The following is a 20,772-nucleotide window of genomic DNA, read 5'->3' on the forward strand; positions in this document are numbered from 1 at the left end:
CCATTAACCGTCCATCAGCCTGCCACCGTAAAGCTCAACGACAGCTGAGGAACAAATCGGAAGACCCAAGGGATCTCTAGGTCTCCATCGTCACTCCCAGTCATCCGGGTTCTCCATACATCTGGCCAGTTTGTTCCCCATATTGCCTGTCACCATGCGCTGGCTCATACTACAGTTATCACGATGCCGTCTACTGCGTGTTGACTTCAAGCCAGCCATCAGCATCCCAAACGACCCATCCACCTGTCAGTCACATGCCGGCCAGCCATCAGCCTAGCATGCCAAACGACCCATCCGCCTGTCATTCACATGCCAGCAAGCCCTTCCGACAGCCTGTCGCTCACATGACAGCCAGCCATCAGCCTGCCACCGTAAAGCTCAACGACAACTGAGGAACAAATGGGAAGACCCAAGGGATCCCTAGGCCGTCCTCAGATGAGCCCTCCATCGTCACTCCCAGTCATCCGGGTTCTCCATACATCTGGCCAGTTCGTTCCCCATATTGCCTTTCACCATGCGCTGGCTGCACTCTCCGCACACTCCATCAGTTCCTCGCCTTGGATGGTGTCCCCCCCCCCCTTTGGATCTGTCCTGTGTCTCCCGCCATGTTTGTCCTGTGACCATTCCCACCTCCATGTTTGCACCATTCCCACTTCCCTGTGTTTGTCCTGTGTTCGTCCCATGCCCCCTCTCCCCCGGTTTGTCTTGTGTCTCCCACCAATGTCCCCCCATGCTTGTCCTGTTACTCCCCCTGTTTGTCTCTTGTGTCCCCCTGCTTGTGTACCGTATCTGTCTTCCCTCAGTATTTGTCCCGTGTCTCTGTGTCTTCCCTCCGTCTATGTTCCGTTTGTTTGTCCCCCCTCCCTGTTTGTTCTGTTTGTCTTGTGTCTCTGTCTCACCTCTGTGTTTGTTCCGTGTGTTTTCCTGTTTCACCAGTGTTTGACCCATATCTGTGTCTCCCCTCTGTTTGTTCCATGTTTTTAATGTTAACCCTGTGTGTTTGTCCCATATCTGTGTCTCCCCTCTGTTTGTTCCATGTTTTTAATGTTTAACCCTGTGTGTTTGTCCCATATCTGTGTCTCCCCTCTGTTTGTTCCATGTTTTTAATGTTTAACCCTGTGTGTTTGTCCCATATCTGTGTCTCCCCTCTGTTTGTTCCATGTTTTTAATGTTTAACCCTGTGTGTTTGTCCCATATCTGTGTCTCCCCTCTGTTTGTTCCATGTTTTTAATGTTTAACCCTGTGTGTTTGTCCCATATCTGTGTCTCCCCTCTGTTTGTTCCATGTTTTTAATGTTTAACCCTGTGTGTTTGTCCCATACCTCTGTTTGTTCCTCTGTTTGTTCCGTGTCCTCACCGTGTTTCTCTCAATGTCTCCCACCTGTGTTGGTCTTGTGTTTGTCGCTGTGTTTGTCCCGTGAACCCCCCCTGTCATGTTTGTCCCCTGTCTCCCCCACCCTCATGTGTCCCCCACTCTCGGCCTGCACCTTGTCGTGGTGAGTGGGCTTTAAACCAAGACAGGCCTTTAAGCAGAAATACAAGATGGTTCAATTTCCAGCTCACTTAAAGGTTCTAAGGCTAATTACTGTCTACATTTAGCTGACATTTGTTTTTTTACCCAGTCAGCACGCTATGTGGATAGCCCAAGGTTTGGTGTTGCTGCTGTATTATGATGTTAACTTCATCTTCTCGTTGTGACAGGAACCAGGCTGGGGGTGTTCCTGTGTGCCTAGATGTTCCGGGGACCCCCACATGCAACAACAAACTCCAAATGCAACCAACCAACCAACCAACCAAACAACTCCAACTACCACCCAGACACTTGTCATGCCAACATGCTAATGCTAACATGCTAACATGCTAATGCTAAAATGCTAACATGCTAATGCTTACATGCTAATGCTAAAATGCTAACATGCTAACATGTTAATGCTAACATGCTAATGCTAACATGCTAACATGCTAACATGTTAACATGCTAACATGTTAATGTTAACATGCTAACATGCTAACATGCTAATGCTAACATGCTAACATGCTAATATGCTAACATGCTAATGCTAACATGCTAATGCTAACATGCTAATGCTAACATGCTAACATGCTAATGCTAACATGCTAATGCTAACATGTTAACATGCTAATGCTAACATGCTAATGCTAACATGCTAATGCTAACATGCTAATGCTAACATGCTAACATGCTAATGCTAACATGCTAATATGCTAACATGCTAATGCTAACATGCTAATATGCTAATGCTAACATGCTAAGGCTAACATGCTAACATGCTAATGCTAACATGCTAACATGCTAATGCTAACATGCTAACATGCTAATGCTAACATGCTAACATGTTAATGCTAACATGCTAACATGCTAATGCTAACATGCTAACATGCTAACATGCTAATGCTAACATGCTAACATGCTAACATGCTAATGCTAACATGCTAATATGCTAATGCTAACATGCTAAGGCTAACATGCTAATGCTAACATGCTAACATGCTAATGCTAACATGCTAATGCTAACATGCTAATGCTAACATGCTAACATGCTAACATGCTAATGCTAACATGCTAACATGCTAAGGCTAACATGCTAATGCTAACATGCTAAGGCTAACATGCTAATGCTAACATGCTAATGCTAACATGCTAACATGCTAATGCTAACATGCTAATGCTAACATGCTAATGTTAACATGCTAATGTTAACATGCTAATGCTAACATGCTAATGCTAACATGCTAATGCTAACATGCTAACATGCTAATGCTAACATGCTAATATGCTAACATGCTAATGCTAACATGCTAATATGCTAATGCTAACATGCTAAGGCTAACATGCTAAGGCTAACATGCTAACATGCTAAGGCTAACATGCTAACATGCTAATGCTAACATGCTAACATGCTAATGCTAACATGCTAACATGCTAATGCTAACATGCTAATGCTAACATGCTAATGCTAACATGCTAATGCTAACATGCTAACATGCTAACATGCTAATGCTAATGCTAACATGCTAATGCTAACATGCTAATGCTAACATGCTAATGCTAACATGCTAACATGCTAATGCTAACATGTTAATGCTAACATGCTAACATGCTAATGCTAACATGCTAACATGCTAATGCTAAAATGTTAACATGCTAACATGCTAATGCTAACATGCTAACATGTTAATGCTAACATGCTAACATGCTCATGCTAACATGCTAACATGCTAATGCTAACATGCTAACATGCTAACATGCTAATGCTAACATGCTAAGGGGTCCATTTGGTTTCGCTCAGGGGGGCGGCCCGGTTCTGGCGAGCCGCCCCGCGTCCGAAACGGTTGAGAAATGACAGAGTTACGTGTTTCCCCGAATTCCTCTATTGACTTTCAATGTGTGTGTGTGCGTGCACATGTGTGCATGTGCATGCATGTGCGTGTGTGCGCGCGTGTGTGAGAGTTGGTCAGGTGACCTTGAATCATTAACAAAGTATCATTTTCACCTGGGCTAGTCTATGCAAACGCAAACAGTATTGAATGTTAAAAGCCCACTGACTGTCAATGACAGGTATGTCCGAACAAATTGCTCTATCGCAAAAAGTAAAAGTCGAATGCGATTTTTGTTTTCGCCGTGAGTGACCCGAGGCATTGAGGTACGCCGTGTGCGATCGTGGTATTGGTACGATAAAAAACGTGGTTATAAGAGCGAGTTAAGAATTGTGCTTGTGATGAAAAAATTGCTGACTCATTCGGGTATTTAACATGGAGTTTATGACACATTATGATGGTACACCTGTCGCTTTCAGGGCTGTAGTTCACGTACTGTATGTATCTGGGCTTTGGTTGTGACATTGGGTGAAAGAGGACGAGTGTGGCTACAAAATTACCGAAACCCATGCGTGTAAAGTGAATATTTTGGCCGTGACGACGATTTGTTCGGAGAATTTCGGTACAGTCTTCACATTGGCTTCTCACTCTAAACCGCTCTCTCTCTGGGCGTGCGACACTCTGAGTCGAGATTATTGCTCAGACCACACACACTTTGAACTGCCATAGCGGGCAAACCGTGCAACGTATTCGAATTCCGTCTGAACCACCACGAAGTCGATGGCCCCGTGTGCTGTTTGACGTTTAAATCGTGTTTCTACGTAACAGTATGCCAGAGCAATGTGGCTCCAAAGTAACGTGTCGTTTTCTGTTTTTACCCGCGTCTCCCCATCGACTTTGAATGGGGCATTTTTCGCGTCGTTTATTGCGAATTACGTGGGCACGGTAACGCGAATCGGAAAGAAAAGCACAAGCACACCATTCCCGGCCGAGCCGCACGTTTTGATGTATATATTGCGGGGCTTTGGTAAACCGTGCGGCCGGCCATAGACGTCGAAGTTTCGCGTATTGGTGATTATTATTATTATTACTACGATTAAGTATGCGTTTTAGATTTCAACCTGTGTTTCTGCCATTGCATGGCAGGCACCCAGAACTAGAAACAAATTTCAGGAAATTTGACTGGGTGCCTACAGCTCGCCAAGTCTGTGCAGCATTTGAGCCACGGACCACCATTTGATGACATTTAGCCTCTCAGACCCTGTAAGGGTCCATTTGGTTGACTTTCAATGGGGTATTTTGTCTAAGTTTATTGCACATTACGTTGCCACCAACATTCTAATGCTAACATGCTAACATGCTAATACTAACATGCTAATGCTAACATGCTAATGCTAACATGCTAACATGCTAATGCTAACATACTAACATGCTAATGTTAACATGCTAACATGCTAATGCTAACATGCTAACATGCTAATGCTAACATGCTAACATGCTAATGCTAACATGCTAACATGCTAATGCTAACATGCTAATGCTAACATGCTAATGCTAACATGCTAATGCTAACATGCTAACTTGCTAATGCTAACATGCTAATGCTAACATGCTAATGCTAACATGCTAACATGCTAATACTAACATGCTAATGCTAACATGCTAATGCTAACATGCTAATGCTAACATGCTAACATGCTAATGCTAACATGCTAATGCTAACATGCTAACATGCTAATGCTAACATGCTAACATGCTAATGCTAACATGCTCATGCTAACATGCTAACATGCTAATGCTAACATGCTAATGCTAACATGCTAATGCTAACATGCTAACATGCTAACATGCTAATGCTAACATGCTAACATGCTAATGCTAACATGCTAATATGCTAATGTTAACATGCTAACATGCTAATGCTAATGTTAACATGCTAACATGCTAATGCTAACATGTTAATGCTAACATGCTAACATGCTAATGCTAACATGCTAATGCTAACATGCTAACATGCTAATGCTAACATGCTAATGCTAACATGCTAACATGCTAATGCTAACATGCTAACATGCTAATGCTAACATGCTAATGCTAACATGCTAACATACTAATGCTAACATGCTAATGCTAACATGCTAACATGCTAATGCTAACATGCTAATGCTAACATGCTAACTTGCTAATGCTAACATGCTAATGCTAACATGCTAATGCTAACATGCTAACATGCTAATACTAACATGCTAACATGCTAATGCTAACATGCTAATGCTAACATGCTAATGCTAACATGCTAACATGCTAATGCTAACATGCTAACATGCTAATGCTAACATGCTAATGCTAACATGCTAACATGCTAATGCTAACATGCTAACATGCTAATGCTAACATGCTAACATGCTAATGCTAACATGTTAACATGCTAATGCTAACATGATCATGCTAACATGCTAACATGCTAATGCTAACATGCTAATGCTAACATGCTAATGCTAACATGCTAACATGCTAACATGCTAACATGCTAATGCTAACATGCTAACATGCTAATGCTAACATGCTAATATGCTAATGCTAACATGCTAACATGCTAATGCTAATGTTAACATGCTAACATGCTAATGCTAACATGCTAATGCTAACATGCTAACATGCTAATGCTAACATGCTAATGCTAACATGCTAACATGCTAATGCTAACATGCTAATGCTAACATGCTAACATGCTAATGCTAACATGCTAACATGCTAATGCTAACATGCTAACATGCTAATGCTAACATGCTAATGCTAACATGCTAAGGGGTCCATTTGGTTTCGCTCAGGGGGGCGGCCCGGTTCTGGCGAGCCGCCCCGCGTCCGAAACGGTTGAGAAATGACAGAGTTACGTGTTTCCCTGAATTTCTCTATTGACTTTCAATGTGTGTGTGTGCGTGCACATGTGTGCATGTGCGTGCATGTGCGTGTGTGTGCGTGTGTGCGAGAGTTGGTCAGGTGACCTTGAATCATTAACAAAGTATCATTTTCACCTGGGCTAGTCTATGCAATGCAAACAGTATTGAAAGGTAAAGCACACTGACTCTCTATGAGAGATCGTATGTCCGAACAAATTGCTCTATCGCAAAAAGTAAAAGTTGAATGCGATTTTTGTTTTCCCCGTGAGTGACCCGAGGCATTGAGGTACGCCGTGTGCGATCGTGGTATTGGTACGATAAAAAACGTGGTTATAAGTGCGAGTTAAGAATTGTGCTTGTGATGAAAAAATTGCTGACTCATTCAGGCATTTAACATGGAGTTTATGACACATTATGATGGTACACCTGTCGCTTTCAGGGCTGTAGTTCACGTACTGTATGTATCTGTGCTATGGTTTTGACATTGGGTGAAAGAGGACGAGTGTGGCTACAAAATTACCGAAACCCATGCGTGTAAAGTGAATATTTTGGCCGTGAGGACGATTTGTTCGGAGAATTTCGGTATAGTCTTCACATTGGCTTCTCACTCTGATCCGCTCTCTCTCTGGGCGTGCGACACTCTGAGTCGAGAATATTTCTCAGACCACACACACTTTGAACTGCGATAGCGGGCAAACCGTGCAACGTATTCGAATTCCGTCTGAACCACCACAAAGTCGATGGCCTCGTGTGCTGTTTGACGTTTAAATCGTGTTTCTACGTAACAGTATGCCAGAGCAATGTGGCTCCAAAGTAACGTGTCGTTTTCTGTTTTTACACGCGTTTCCCCATCGACTTTGAATGGGGCATTTTTCGCGTCGTTTATTGCGAATTACGTGGGCACGGTAACACGAATCGGAAAGAAAAGCACAAGCACACCATTCCCGGCCGAGCCGCACGTTTTGATGTATATATTGCGGGGCTTTGGCAAACCGTGCGGCCGGCCGTAGACGTCGAAGTTTCGCGTATTGATTATAATAATTATTAAGTATGCGTTTTAGATTTCAACCTGTGTTTCTGCCATTGCATGGCAGGCACCCAGAACTAGAAACAAATTTCAGGAAATTTGACTGGGTGCCTACAGCTCGCCAAGTCTGTGCAGCATTTGAGCCACGGACCACCATTTGATGACATTTAGCCTCTCAGACCCTGTAAGGGTCCATTTGGTTGACTTTCAATGGGGTATTTTGTCTAAGTTTATTGCACATTACGTTGCCACCAACATTCTAATGCTAACATGCTAACATGCTAATACTAACATGCTGATGCTAACATGCTAATGCTAACATGCTAACATGCTAACATGCTAATGCTAACATGCTAATGCTAATATGCTAATGCTAACATGCTAATATGCTAATGCTAACATGCTAACATGCTAATGCTAACATGCTAACATGCTAATGCTAACATGCTAACATGCTAATGCTAACATGCTAATGCTAACATGCTAATGCTAACATGCTAACATGCTAACATGCTAATGCTAACATGCTAATGCTAACATGCTAATATACTAATGCTAACATGCTAATGCTAACATGCTAATGCTAACATGCTAACATGCTAATGCTAACATGCTAACATGCTAATGCTAACATGCTAATGCTAACATGCTAATGCTAACATGCTAACATGCTAATGCTAACATGCTAATGCTAACATGCTAACATGCTAATGCTAACATGCTAACATGCTAATGCTAACATGCTAATGCTAACATGCTAAGGGGTCCATTTGGTTTCGCTCAGGGGGGCGGCCCGGTTCTGGCGAGCCGCCCCGCGTCCGAAACGGTTGAGAAATGACAGAGTTACGTGTTTCCTCGAATTTCTCTATTGACTTTCAATGTGTGTGTGTGCGTGCACATGTGTGCATGTGCGTGCATGTGCGTGTGTGCGCGCGTGTGTGAGAGTTGGTCAGGTGACCTTGAATCATTAACAAAGTATCATTTTCACCTGGGCTAGTCTATGCAAATGCAAACAGTATTGCAAGTTAAAAGCCCACTGACTCTATGAGAGAACGTATGTCCGAACAAATTGCTCTATCGCAAAAAGTAAAAGTCGAATGCGATTTTTGTTTTTGCCGTGAGTGACCCGAGGCATTGAGGTACGCCGTGTGCGATCGTGGTATTGGTACGATAAAAAACGTGGTTATAAGAGCGAGTTAAGAATTGTGCTTGTGATGAAAAAATTGCTGACTCATTCAGGCATTTAACATGGAGTTTATGACACATTATGATGGTACACCTGTCGCTTTCAGGGCTGTAGTTCACGTACTGTATGTATCTGGGCTATGGTTGTGACATTGGGTGAAAGAGGACGAGTGTGGCTACAAAATTACCGAAACCCATGCGTGTAAAGTGAATATTTTGGCCGTGAGGACGATTTGTTCGGAGAATTTCGGTATAGTCTTCACATTGGCTTCTCACTCTGATCCGCTCTCTCTCTGGGCGTGCGACACTCTGAGTCGAGAATATTGCTCAGACCACACACACTTTGAACTGCGATAGCGGGCAAACCGTGCAACGTATTCGAATTCCGTCTGAACCACCACAAAGTCGATGGCCTCGTGTGCTGTTTGACGTTCAAATCGTGTTTCTACGTAACAGTATGCCAGAGCAATGTGGCTCCAAAGTAACGTGTCGTTTTCTGTTTTTCCACGCGTTTCCCCATCGACTTTGAATGGGGCATTTTTCGCGTCGTTTATTGCGAATTACGTGGGCACGGTAACACGAATCGGAAAGAAAAGCACAAGCACACCATTCCCGGCCGAGCCGCACGTTTTGATGTATATATTGCGGGGCTTTGGCAAACCGTGCGGCCGGCCGTAGACGTCGAAGTTTCGCGTATTGATTATAATAATTATTAAGTATGCGTTTTAGATTTCAACCTGTGTTTCTGCCATTGCATGGCAGGCACCCAGAACTAGAAACAAATTTCAGGAAATTTGACTGGGTGCCTACAGATCGCCAAGTCTGTGCAGCATTTGAGCCACGGACCACATGCTAACATGCTAATGCTAACATGCTAACATGCTAATGCTAACATGCTAATGCTAACATGCTAATGCTAACATGCTAACATGCTAACATGCTAATGCTAACATGCTAACATGCTAATGCTAACATGCTAACATGCTAACATGCTAATGCTAACATGCTAATATGCTAACATGCTAATGCTAACATGCTAATATGCTAATGCTAACATGCTAAGGCTAACATGCTAATGCTAACATGCTAACATGCTAACATGCTAATGCTAACATGCTAATGCTAACATGCTAATGCTAACATGCTAACATGCTAATGTTAACATGCTAATGCTAACATGCTAATATGCTAATGCTAACATGCTAAGGCTAACATGCTAATGCTAACATGCTAACATGCTAACATGCTAATGCTAACATGCTAATGCTAACATGCTAATGCTAACATGCTAACATGCTAATATGCTAACATGCTAATGCTAACATGCTAATATGCTAATGCTAACATGCTAACATGCTAATGCTAACATGCTAATGCTAACATGCTAATGCTAACATGCTAACATGCTAATGCTAACATGCTAACATGCTAACATGCTAATGCTAACATGCTAACATGCTAATGCTAACATGCTAATGCTAACATGCTAATGCTAACATGCTAACATGCTAACATGCTAATGCTAACATGCTAACATGCTAATGCTAACATGCTAACATGCTAATGCTAACATGCTAATATGCTAACATGCTAATGCTAACATGCTAATATGCTAATGCTAACATGCTAAGGCTAACATGCTAATGCTAACATGCTAACATGCTAACATGCTAACATGCTAATGCTAACATGCTAATGCTAACATGCTAATGCTAACATGCTAACATGCTAATGCTAACATGCTAACATGCTAATGCTAACATGCTAAGGGGTCCATTTGGTTTCGCTCAGGGGGGCGGCCCGGTTCTGGCGAGCCGCCCCGCGTCCGAAACGGTTGAGAAATGACAGAGTTACGTGTTTCCCCGAATTCCTCTATTGACTTTCAATGTGTGTGTGTGCGTGCACATGTGTGCATGTGCATGCATGTGCGTGTGTGCGCGCGTGTGTGAGAGTTGGTCAGGTGACCTTGAATCATTAACAAAGTATCATTTTCACCTGGGCTAGTCTATGCAAACGCAAACAGTATTGAATGTTAAAAGCCCACTGACTGTCAATGACAGGTATGTCCGAACAAATTGCTCTATCGCAAAAAGTAAAAGTCGAATGCGATTTTTGTTTTCACCGTGAGTGACCCGAGGCATTGAGGTACGCCGTGTGCGATCGTGGCATTGGTACGATGAAAAACGTGGTTATAAGAGCGAGTTAAGAATTGTGCTTGTGATGAAAAAATTGCTGAGTCATTCAGGCAGTTAACATGGAGTTTTTGACACATTATGATGGTACACCTGTCGCTTTCAGAGCTGTAGTTCACGTACTGTATGTATCTGGGCTTTGGTTGTGACATTGGGTGAAAGAGGACGAGTGTGGCTACAAAATTACCGAAACCCATGCGTGTAAAGTGAATATTTTGGCCGTGAGGACGATTTGTTCGGAGAATTTCGGTATAGTCTTCACATTGGCTTCTCACTCTGATCCGCTCTCTCTCTGGGCGTGCGACACTCTGAGTCGAGAATATTGCTCAGACCACACACACTTTGAACTGCGATAGCGGGCAAACCGTGCAACGTATTCGAATTCCGTCTGAACCACCACAAAGTCGATGGCCTCGTGTGCTGTTTGACGTTCGAATCGTGTTTCTACGTACCAGTATGCCAGAGCAATGTGGCTCCAAAGTAACGTGTCGTTTTCTGTTTTCACCCGCGTCTCCCCATCGACTTTGAATGGGGCATTTTTCGCGTCGTTTATTGCGAATTACGTGGGCACGGTAACACGAATCGGAAAGAAAAGCACAAGCACACCATTCCCGGCCGAGCCGCACGTTTTGATGTATATATTGCGGGGCTTTGGCAAACCGTGCGGCCGGCCATAGACGTCGAAGTTTCGCGTATTGATGATGATAATTATTACGATTAAGTATGCGTTTTAGATTTCAACCTGTGTTTCTGCCATTGCATGGCAGGCACCCAGAATAATTATCATCAATACGCGAAACTTCGACGTCTACGGCCGGCCGCACGGTTTGCCAAAGCCCCGCAATATATACATCAAAACGTGCGGCTCGGCCGGGAATGGTGTGCTTGTGCTTTTCTTTCCGATTCGTGTTACCGTGCCCACGTAATTCGCAATAAACGACGCGAAAAATGCCCCATTCAAAGTCGATGGGGAAACGCGTGGAAAAACAGAAAACGACACGTTACTTTGGAGCCACATTGCTCTGGCATACTGTTACGTAGAAACACGATTTAAACGTCAAACAGCACACGAGGCCATCGACTTTGTGGTGGTTCAGACGGAATTCGAATACGTTGCACGGTTGGCCCGCTATCGCAGTTCAAAGTGTGTGTGGTCTGAGCAATATTCTCGACTCAGAGTGTCGCACGCCCAGAGAGAGAGCGGATCAGAGTGAGAAGCCAATGTGAAGACTATACCGAAATTCTCCGAACAAATCGTCCTCACGGCCAAAATATTCACTTTACACGCATGGGTTTCGGTAATTTTGTAGCCACACTCGTCCTCTTTCACCCAATGTCACAACCATAGCCCAGATACATACAGTACGTGAACTACAGCCCTGAAAGCGACAGGTGTACCATCATAATGTGTCATAAACTCCATGTTAAATGCCTGAATGAGTCAGCAATTTTTTCATCACAAGCACAATTCTTAACTCGCACTTATAACCACGTTTTTTATCGTACCAATACCACGATCGCACACGGCGTACCTCAATGCCTCGGGTCACTCACGGGGAAAACAAAAATCGCATTCGACTTTTACTTTTTGCGATAGAGCAATTTGTTCGGACATACGTTCTCTCATAGAGAGTCAGTGGGCTTTTAACTTGCAATACTGTTTGCATTTGCATAGACTAGCCCAGGTGAAAATGATACTTTGTTAATGATTCAAGGTCACCTGACCAACTCTCACACACGCGCGCACACATGCACATGCACGCACATGCACACATGTGCACGCACACACACATTGAAAGTCAATAGAGAAATTCGGGGAAACACGTAACTCTGTCATTTCTCAACCGTTTCGGATGCGGGGCGGCTCGCCAGAACCGGGCCGCCCCCCTGAGCGAAACCAAATGGACCCCTTAGCATGTTAGCATTAGCATGTTAGCATTAGCATGTTAGCATGTTAGCATTAGCATGTTAGCATGTTAGCATTAGCATGTTAGCATGTTAGCATGTTAGCATTAGCATGTCAGCATGTTTGCGTTAGCATTAGCATATTAGCATGTTAGCATTAGCATGTTAGCATTAGCATGTTAGCATTAGCATGTTAGCATTAGCATGTTAGCATGTTAGCATGTTAGCATTAGCATATTAGCATGTTAGCATTAGCATATTAGCATTAGCATGTTAGCATTAGCATGTTAGCATTAGCATGTTAGCATTAGCATGTTAGCATTAGCATGTTAGCATGTTAGCATTAGCATGTTAGCATTATCATGTTAGCATGTTAGCATTAGCATGTTTGCATTAGCATGTTAGCATTAGCATGTTAGCATTAGCATGTTAGCATTAGCATATTAGCATGTTAGCATTAGCATGTTAGCATTAGCATGTTAGCATTAGCATGTTAGCATGTTAGCATTAGCATGTTAGCATTATCATGTTAGCATGTTAGCATTAGCATGTTAGCATTAGCATGTTAGCATTAGCATGTTAGCATGTTAGCATTAGCATATTATCATGTTAGCATTAGCATGTTAGCATGTTAGCATTAGCATGTTAGCATTAGCATGTTAGCATTAGCATGTTAGCATATTAGCATTAGCATGTTAGCATTAGCATGTTAGCATTAGCATGTTAGCATTAGCATGTTAGCATGTTAGCAATAGCATGTTAGCATGTTAGCATTAGCATGTTAGCATTAGCATGTTAGCATATTAGCATTAGCATGTTAGCATTAGCATGTTAGCATTAGCATGTTAGCATTAGCATGTCAGCATTAGCATGTCAGCATTAGCATGTTAACATTAGCATGTTAGTATATTAGCATTAGCATGTTAGCATTAGCATGTTAGCATTAGCATGTTAGCATTAGCATTTTAGCATGTTAGCATTAGCATATTAGCATTAGCATGTTAGCATTAGCATGTTAGCATTAGCATGTTAGCATGTTAGCATTAGCATGTTAGCATGCTAGCATTAGCATATTAGCATTAGCATGTTAGCATTAGCATGTTAGCATGTTAGCATTAGCATGTTAGTATATTAGCATTAGCATGTTAGCATTAGCATGTTAGCATGTTAGCATTAGCATGTTAGCATGTTAGCATTAGCATGTTAGCATGTTAGCATTAGCATGTTAGCATTAGCATGTTAACATGTTAGCATTAGCATGTTAGCATTAGCATATTAGCATATTAGCATGTTAGCATTAGCATGTTAGCATTAGCATGTTAGCATGTTAGCATTAGCATGTTAGCATTAGCATGTTAGCATGTTAGCATTAGCATGTTAGCATTAGCATGTTAGCATTAGCATGTTAGCATGTTAGCATTAACATGTTAGCATTAGCATGTTAGCATGTTAGCATTAGCATGTTAGCATTAGCATGTTAGCATTAGCATGTTAGCATGTTAGCATTATCATATTAGCATTAGCATGTTAGCATTAGCATTTTGGCATGTTAGCATGTTAACATTAGCATGTTAGCATTAGCATGTTAGTATTAGCATGTTAGCATGTTAGCATTAGAATGTTGGTGGCAACGTAATGTGCAATAAACTTAGACAAAATACCCCATTGAAAGTCAACCAAATGGACCCTTACAGGGTCTGAGAGGCTAAATGTCATCAAATGGTGGTCCGTGGCTCAAATGCTGCACAGACTTGGCGAGCTGCAGGCACCATTAGCATGTTAGCATTAACATGTTAACATGTTAGCATTAGCATGTTAGCATTAGCATGTTAGCATGTTAGCATGTTAGCATTAGCATGTTAGCATGTTAGCATTAGCATGTTAGCATGTTAGCATGTTAGCATTAGCATGTTAGCATTAGCATGTTAGCATTAGCATGTTAGCATGTTAGCATTAGCATGTTAGCATGTTAGCATGTTAGCATTAGCATGTTAGCATGTTAGCATTAGCATGTTAGCATGTTAGCATTAGCATGTTAGCATTAGCATGTTAGCATGTTAGCATTAGCATATTAGCATGTTAGCATTAGCATGTTAGCATATTAGCACGTTAGCATTAGCATGTTAGCATGTTAGCATGTTAGCATTAGCATGTTAGCATTAGCATGTTAGTATTAGCATGTTAGCATTAGCATGTTAGCATGTTAGCATTAGCATGTTAGCATTAGCATGTTAACATGTTAGCATGTTAGCATTTTAGCATGTTAGCATTAGCATTTTAGCATGTTAGCATGTTAGCATTAGCATGTTAGCATGTTAGCATGTTAGCGTTAGCATGTTAGCATGTTAGCATTAGCATGTTAGCATTAGCATGTTAGCGTTAGCATGTTAGCATGTTAGCATTAGCATGTTAGCATGTTAGCATTAGCATATTATCATGTTAGCATTAGCATGTTAGCATGTTAGCATTAGCATGTTAGCATTAGCATGTTAGCATTAGCATGTTAGCATGTTAGCATTAACATGTTAGCATTAGCATGTTAGTATTAGAATGTTGGTGGCAACGTAATGTGCAATAAACTTAGACAAAATACCCCATTGAAAGTCAACCAAATGGACCCTTACAGGGTCTGAGAGGCTAAATGTCATCAAATGGTGGTCCGTGGCTCAAATGCTGCACAGACTTGGCGAGCTGCAGGCACCCAGTCAAATTTCCTGAAATTTGTTTCTAGTTAAGTATGCGTTTTAGATTTCAACCTGTGTTTCTGCCATTGCATGGCAGGCACCCAGAATGACAGAAGTAAAAAAAAATAGGCTATAAAAGACTCAAGCACAATACATTTCTGTTCTAATAATGTCCATGAAAACTCTTGACACAGTAAATAAGAAATACCACCAAGGGAGTCCAGAAACAGGAGATAGGCTCCTGCCCTATAGGCCTTATGGCTTGGCAAGGCTTATTTACTTACCATAATAAAAAACATACATGTAGATGCAATGGGAAAATAAACAATCAATCAAAATCTCTTGACTCTTGACACAGTGAATACGAAATTCCACTAAAGAGATTACTTGCAATTAATAAAAAATATAATTAAAAAAAAATCAGCAATATATCTTTATACATACCCTATAATGAAGCTTGTGTCATGCTGTTCACACTAAACAGATTTATCTTCCATATGTTTGCGCTCATGACATTTTCGGCTGCTTGAAGTGGCGAAACTCTTTCCACACTGACCACATGGAAACAGTTTACATCCAGTGTGTACAACCTTGTGAGCTTTTAAAGTAATTGGTTGACTAAAAGCTTTTCCACACACATCACATCCATAGGGTTTCTCCCCAGTGTGAATTCTCTGGTGTGTTTTAAGGTTGGACATTTGAGAGAAGTGTTGTCCACACTGATCACATCCATATGGTTTCTCTCCAGTGTGAATTCTCTGGTGTTTTCTAAGGTTTGAAATCATGGAGAAGTGTTGTCCACAATGATCACACCCATAGGGTTTCTCTCCAGTGTGAATTCTCTGGTGTTTCTTAAGGCTGGACATTTCAGAGAAGTGTTGTCCACACTGATCACATCCATAGGGTTTCTCTCCAGTGTGAATTCTCTGGTGTTTCTTAAGGCTGGACATTTCAGAGAAGTGTTGTCCACACTGATCACATCCATGTGGTTTCTCTCCAGTGTGGATTTTCCTGTGGCTTTTTAGGTGGGCCAATTGAGGGAAATGTTGTCCACACTGATCACACCCATAGGGTTTCTCTCCAGTGTGAATTCTCTGGTGTTTTTTAAGGTTTGAAATCATGGAGAAGTGTTGTCCACACTGATCACATCCATAGGGTTTCTCTCCAGTGTGAATTCTCTGGTGTTTCTTAAGGTTGGACATTTGAGAGAAGTGTTGTCCACACTGATCACATCCATATGGTTTCTCTCCAGTGTGAATTCTCTGGTGGCTTTTAAGTTTGGACATGGAATGAAAGTGTTTTCCACACTGATCACAGCAATGGTGTTTTTTCTTTGCCAAGCTTCCTTGTTCATTCACTTCTGGTAGGTCAGGGCAGTCAGACTGATGATACAACACTGCATTGGAAACAAATACAAAGGAACGGTTGTTGATAGGTAGAAAGACAGCAGACAGGGATTTGTTGAACAACTACTTTTAACAAAACAATGGCCCCAAAAACCTCACTACACTACTGCATGACTCAAAATATAGGAATCACGTATCTACTTAATACTTAAGTAATATCAGTAGTATTTAAAAGGCGTAGTTGATATCTGGTTGTTTCTGTGATGCAGAAACTAACATAAACTATTGCAAAACTACCAGACAAATTACAATGAAACTCAATGTAAGATTCAGAATAAAACAGGGCGAGTGAAAAGAGAATATTTGAGAATATTGAGGTGAGAATAAAAACAGAAGAGGGGGAGTGAAAGGGGAGGTCGAGTAACATACCAAGGTCTTTGGGTTCCTCCTGTTCAGCAGAAATGTCCCTGGTGGGGTCAAGAGAGTTCATCTTCAGCTGAAGTCTGGAGTCCACAGTCAGATGTGATCCGAAATGATTGATATCCTGGAGGAGTTGTGGAGAAATGACACAGACCAAGTCATCTTATACCAGAGAGTCTGAGGTGGAACCACTAACTGCTTTGATAGGATTGGCCAAATAGAACAATAGGGCCACCTGTCTCTCCACCAATCACAGTCAAACATATTGTCCTCCACTGATCCATTGAGCATATTGGGGGAGGAGGGATCCTCCCCCAATATGCTCAATGGATGCACATTGAATAACAAGAGGGGGCAGAGACAGTCCCATTCATCTCAAGGACATGCATAGATTGTTCATCTACATGTAAATGACAGCAGCACATGCACAATGGATAGCAGTGACCTTTACAGAAATAAGATGATGTTAATTTGTACTAGAGACAGTTTGAGGTGAATTATACATGTAGGCCTACTGTGTTTATGGTAACTTCAGCAATACATTGCATTCTGAATCCGACCGGGGATTAAAACATAGACCAGCTTTTACACCCACATCGGAATGAAAGGGTTTCCCTCCAGTGTGAATTATGTTGTGTATATTTAGCTAGGGCATTATGTGGATGTGCTGGCCACACTGTTATTTACATTTAGAATAAAGCTTAATGAAAACCCCATGTGTCCACATTTTTAGTGTGTGTAATCCTGTGTGTAGTGTACTGAACAGTGCAGACTGCTCAACAACACAGCCTATTGAACAGTTTAAATCCATTGTGTACACAGTGTACAACATTGTGAACTTCAAAGTAATTTGACTGACAAAAAGAGTTTCCACGCTATTATTATCTTCCACGTGGTCTGCAAATAAAATGTACAAACTGTGAACAACTTCTGAGACAGAGCACATCTAAATCTAATGTACAGCATATCTGCAGGTAACATTACAGTGAAACGAAGAATAAGATTTGGGAATGAAATTGAATAATGCAGCAATAATAACAATGTAACATTAGAAGGGTTATTACCTAAAAAGGGTATCTCATGTTACTGACTGCAGTTGTCATGAGCAAACTGGACTCCTATTAACCACAGATAAACAAACAACTCTTCCCTTTGAATATGTATTAAAATAAAGGCAAAAACACAATGAAAGGAAAAAACGTTGGACATTTGAGAGAAGTGTTGTCCACACTGATCACATCCATATGGTTTCTCTCCAGTGTGAATTATCTGGTGGCTTTTAAGTTTGGACATGGAATGAAAGTGTTTTCCACACTGATCACAGCAATGGTGTTTTTTCTTTGCCAAGCTTCCTTGTTCATTCACTTCTGGTAGGTCAGGGCAGTCAGACTGATGATACAACCCCATGTGTCCAAATGTTTAGTGTGTGTAATACTGTGTGTAGTGTACTGAACAGTGCAGACTGCACAACAACACAGCTGGCGGAACAGTTGTAAGTAATGTTCTAAGTAATTTGACTGACTAAAAGCTATTATTATCTACAAATAAAATGTACAAAGTGTGATCAACTTCTGAGACAGAGCACATCTAAATAGGCCTAGGCCTACAGCATATCTGCAGGTATAACATTACAGTGAAACCAAGAATAATATTTGGGAATGAAATTGAATAATGCTGCAATAATAACAATGTAACATTAGAAGGGTTATTACCTAAAAGGGTATCTCATGTTACTGACTGCCGTTGTCATGAGCAAACTGGACTCCTATTAACCACAGATAAACAAACAACTATTGCCTTTGAATATGTATTAAAATAAATGCTAAAACACAACGCAATGAAAGAAAAAAAAGTCTACCAGTTTGTTTGTTTTCCAAGACTCTGCCACCCACCCCCTGAAATGAAGAACACATTCTTTAAATAGCACACTAACACCAGCCTTCACATATTCACGTTGTACATAGCCTACCGTATGCACTACTGTGCCCTGTATTTCAAAATATCAATACATTTGCAATGTATGTTCTAATCACTTTTATCCCCTAGAAGACAGTGGTCTAGTTCTGTACAGGACTGTTGTTGTTTTGTACAGAACAGACATCCGTCTTCACTTTGCATTTCAATACATCCTAGGTGTGGATGGGCCGGTTCACTATTTGCATCCTGGGTGATCACAAGTGTCATATCATAATACAGGTGTAAATGTCCTCAAAGAGGAGGGCAATCATCGCCACCTCTAATAGGGGAGAGAAAGGATGTCTAATCTAGGGTCAGATACAATGAAAGAAGGAATGCCAGCACTCAATTAATGTCCCTTTCACACGTTTATTTACCTGATGAGCCAACGCGTTTCAGTCAGGTGGGCCTTCCTCAGCGTTGACAATAATATACAGCAAATCTGCAGTGAATTACAGTGCAAAAAGAATAAGATCGGGATGAAATTGAATATCGAGACTTATAATACAAATAAAAAATATGAAGGGGCAGATGAAGCTTGTGTCATGCTGTTCACACTAAACAGATTTATCTTCCATATGTTTGCGCTCATGACATTTTCGGCTGCTTGAAGTGGCGAAACTCTTTCCACACTGACCACATGGAAACAGTTTACATCCAGTGTGTACAACCTTGTGAGCTTTTAAAGTAATTGGTTGACTAAAAGCTTTTCCACACACATCACATCCATAGGGTTTCTCCCCAGTGTGAATTCTCTGGTGTGTTTTAAGGTTGGACATTTGAGAGAAGTGTTGTCCACACTGATCACATCCATATGGTTTCTCTCCAGTGTGAATTCTCTGGTGTTTTCTAAGGTTTGAAATCATGGAGAAGTGTTGTCCACAATGATCACACCCATAGGGTTTCTCTCCAGTGTGAATTCTCTGGTGTTTCTTAAGGCTGGACATTTCAGAGAAGTGTTGTCCACACTGATCACATCCATAGGGTTTCTCTCCAGTGTGAATTCTCTGGTGTTTCTTAAGGCTGGACATTTCAGAGAAGTGTTGTCCACACTGATCACATCCATGTGGTTTCTCTCCAGTGTGGATTTTCCTGTGGCTTTTTAGGTGGGCCAATTGAGGGAAATGTTGTCCACACTGATCACACCCATAGGGTTTCTCTCCAGTGTGAATTCTCTGGTGTTTTTTAAGGTTTGAAATCATGGAGAAGTGTTGTCCACACTGATCACATCCATAGGGTTTCTCTCCAGTGTGAATTCTCTGGTGTTTCTTAAGGTTGGACATTTGAGAGAAGTGTTGTCCACACTGATCACATCCATATGGTTTCTCTCCAGTGTGAATTCTCTGGTGGCTTTTAAGTTTGGACATGGAATGAAAGTGTTTTCCACACTGATCACAGCAATGGTGTTTTTTCTTTGCCAAGCTTCCTTGTTCATTCACTTCTGGTAGGTCAGGGCAGTCAGACTGATGATACAACACTGCATTGGAAACAAATACAAAGGAACGGTTGTTGATAGGTAGAAAGACAGCAGACAGGGATTTGTTGAACAACTACTTTTAACAAAACAATGGCCCCAAAAACCTCACTACACTACTGCATGACTCAAAATATAGGAATCACGTATCTACTTAATACTTAAGTAATATCAGTAGTATTTAAAAGGCGTAGTTGATATCTGGTTGTTTCTGTGATGCAGAAACTAACATAAACTATTGCAAAACTACCAGACAAATTACAATGAAACTCAATGTAAGATTCAGAATAAAACAGGGCGAGTGAAAAGAGAATATTTGAGAATATTGAGGTGAGAATAAAAACA

This window comes from Electrona antarctica, assembly GCF_951216825.1.
Source record: "Electrona antarctica genome assembly, chromosome: 7".
Taxonomy (NCBI): Eukaryota; Metazoa; Chordata; class Actinopteri; order Myctophiformes; family Myctophidae; genus Electrona; species Electrona antarctica.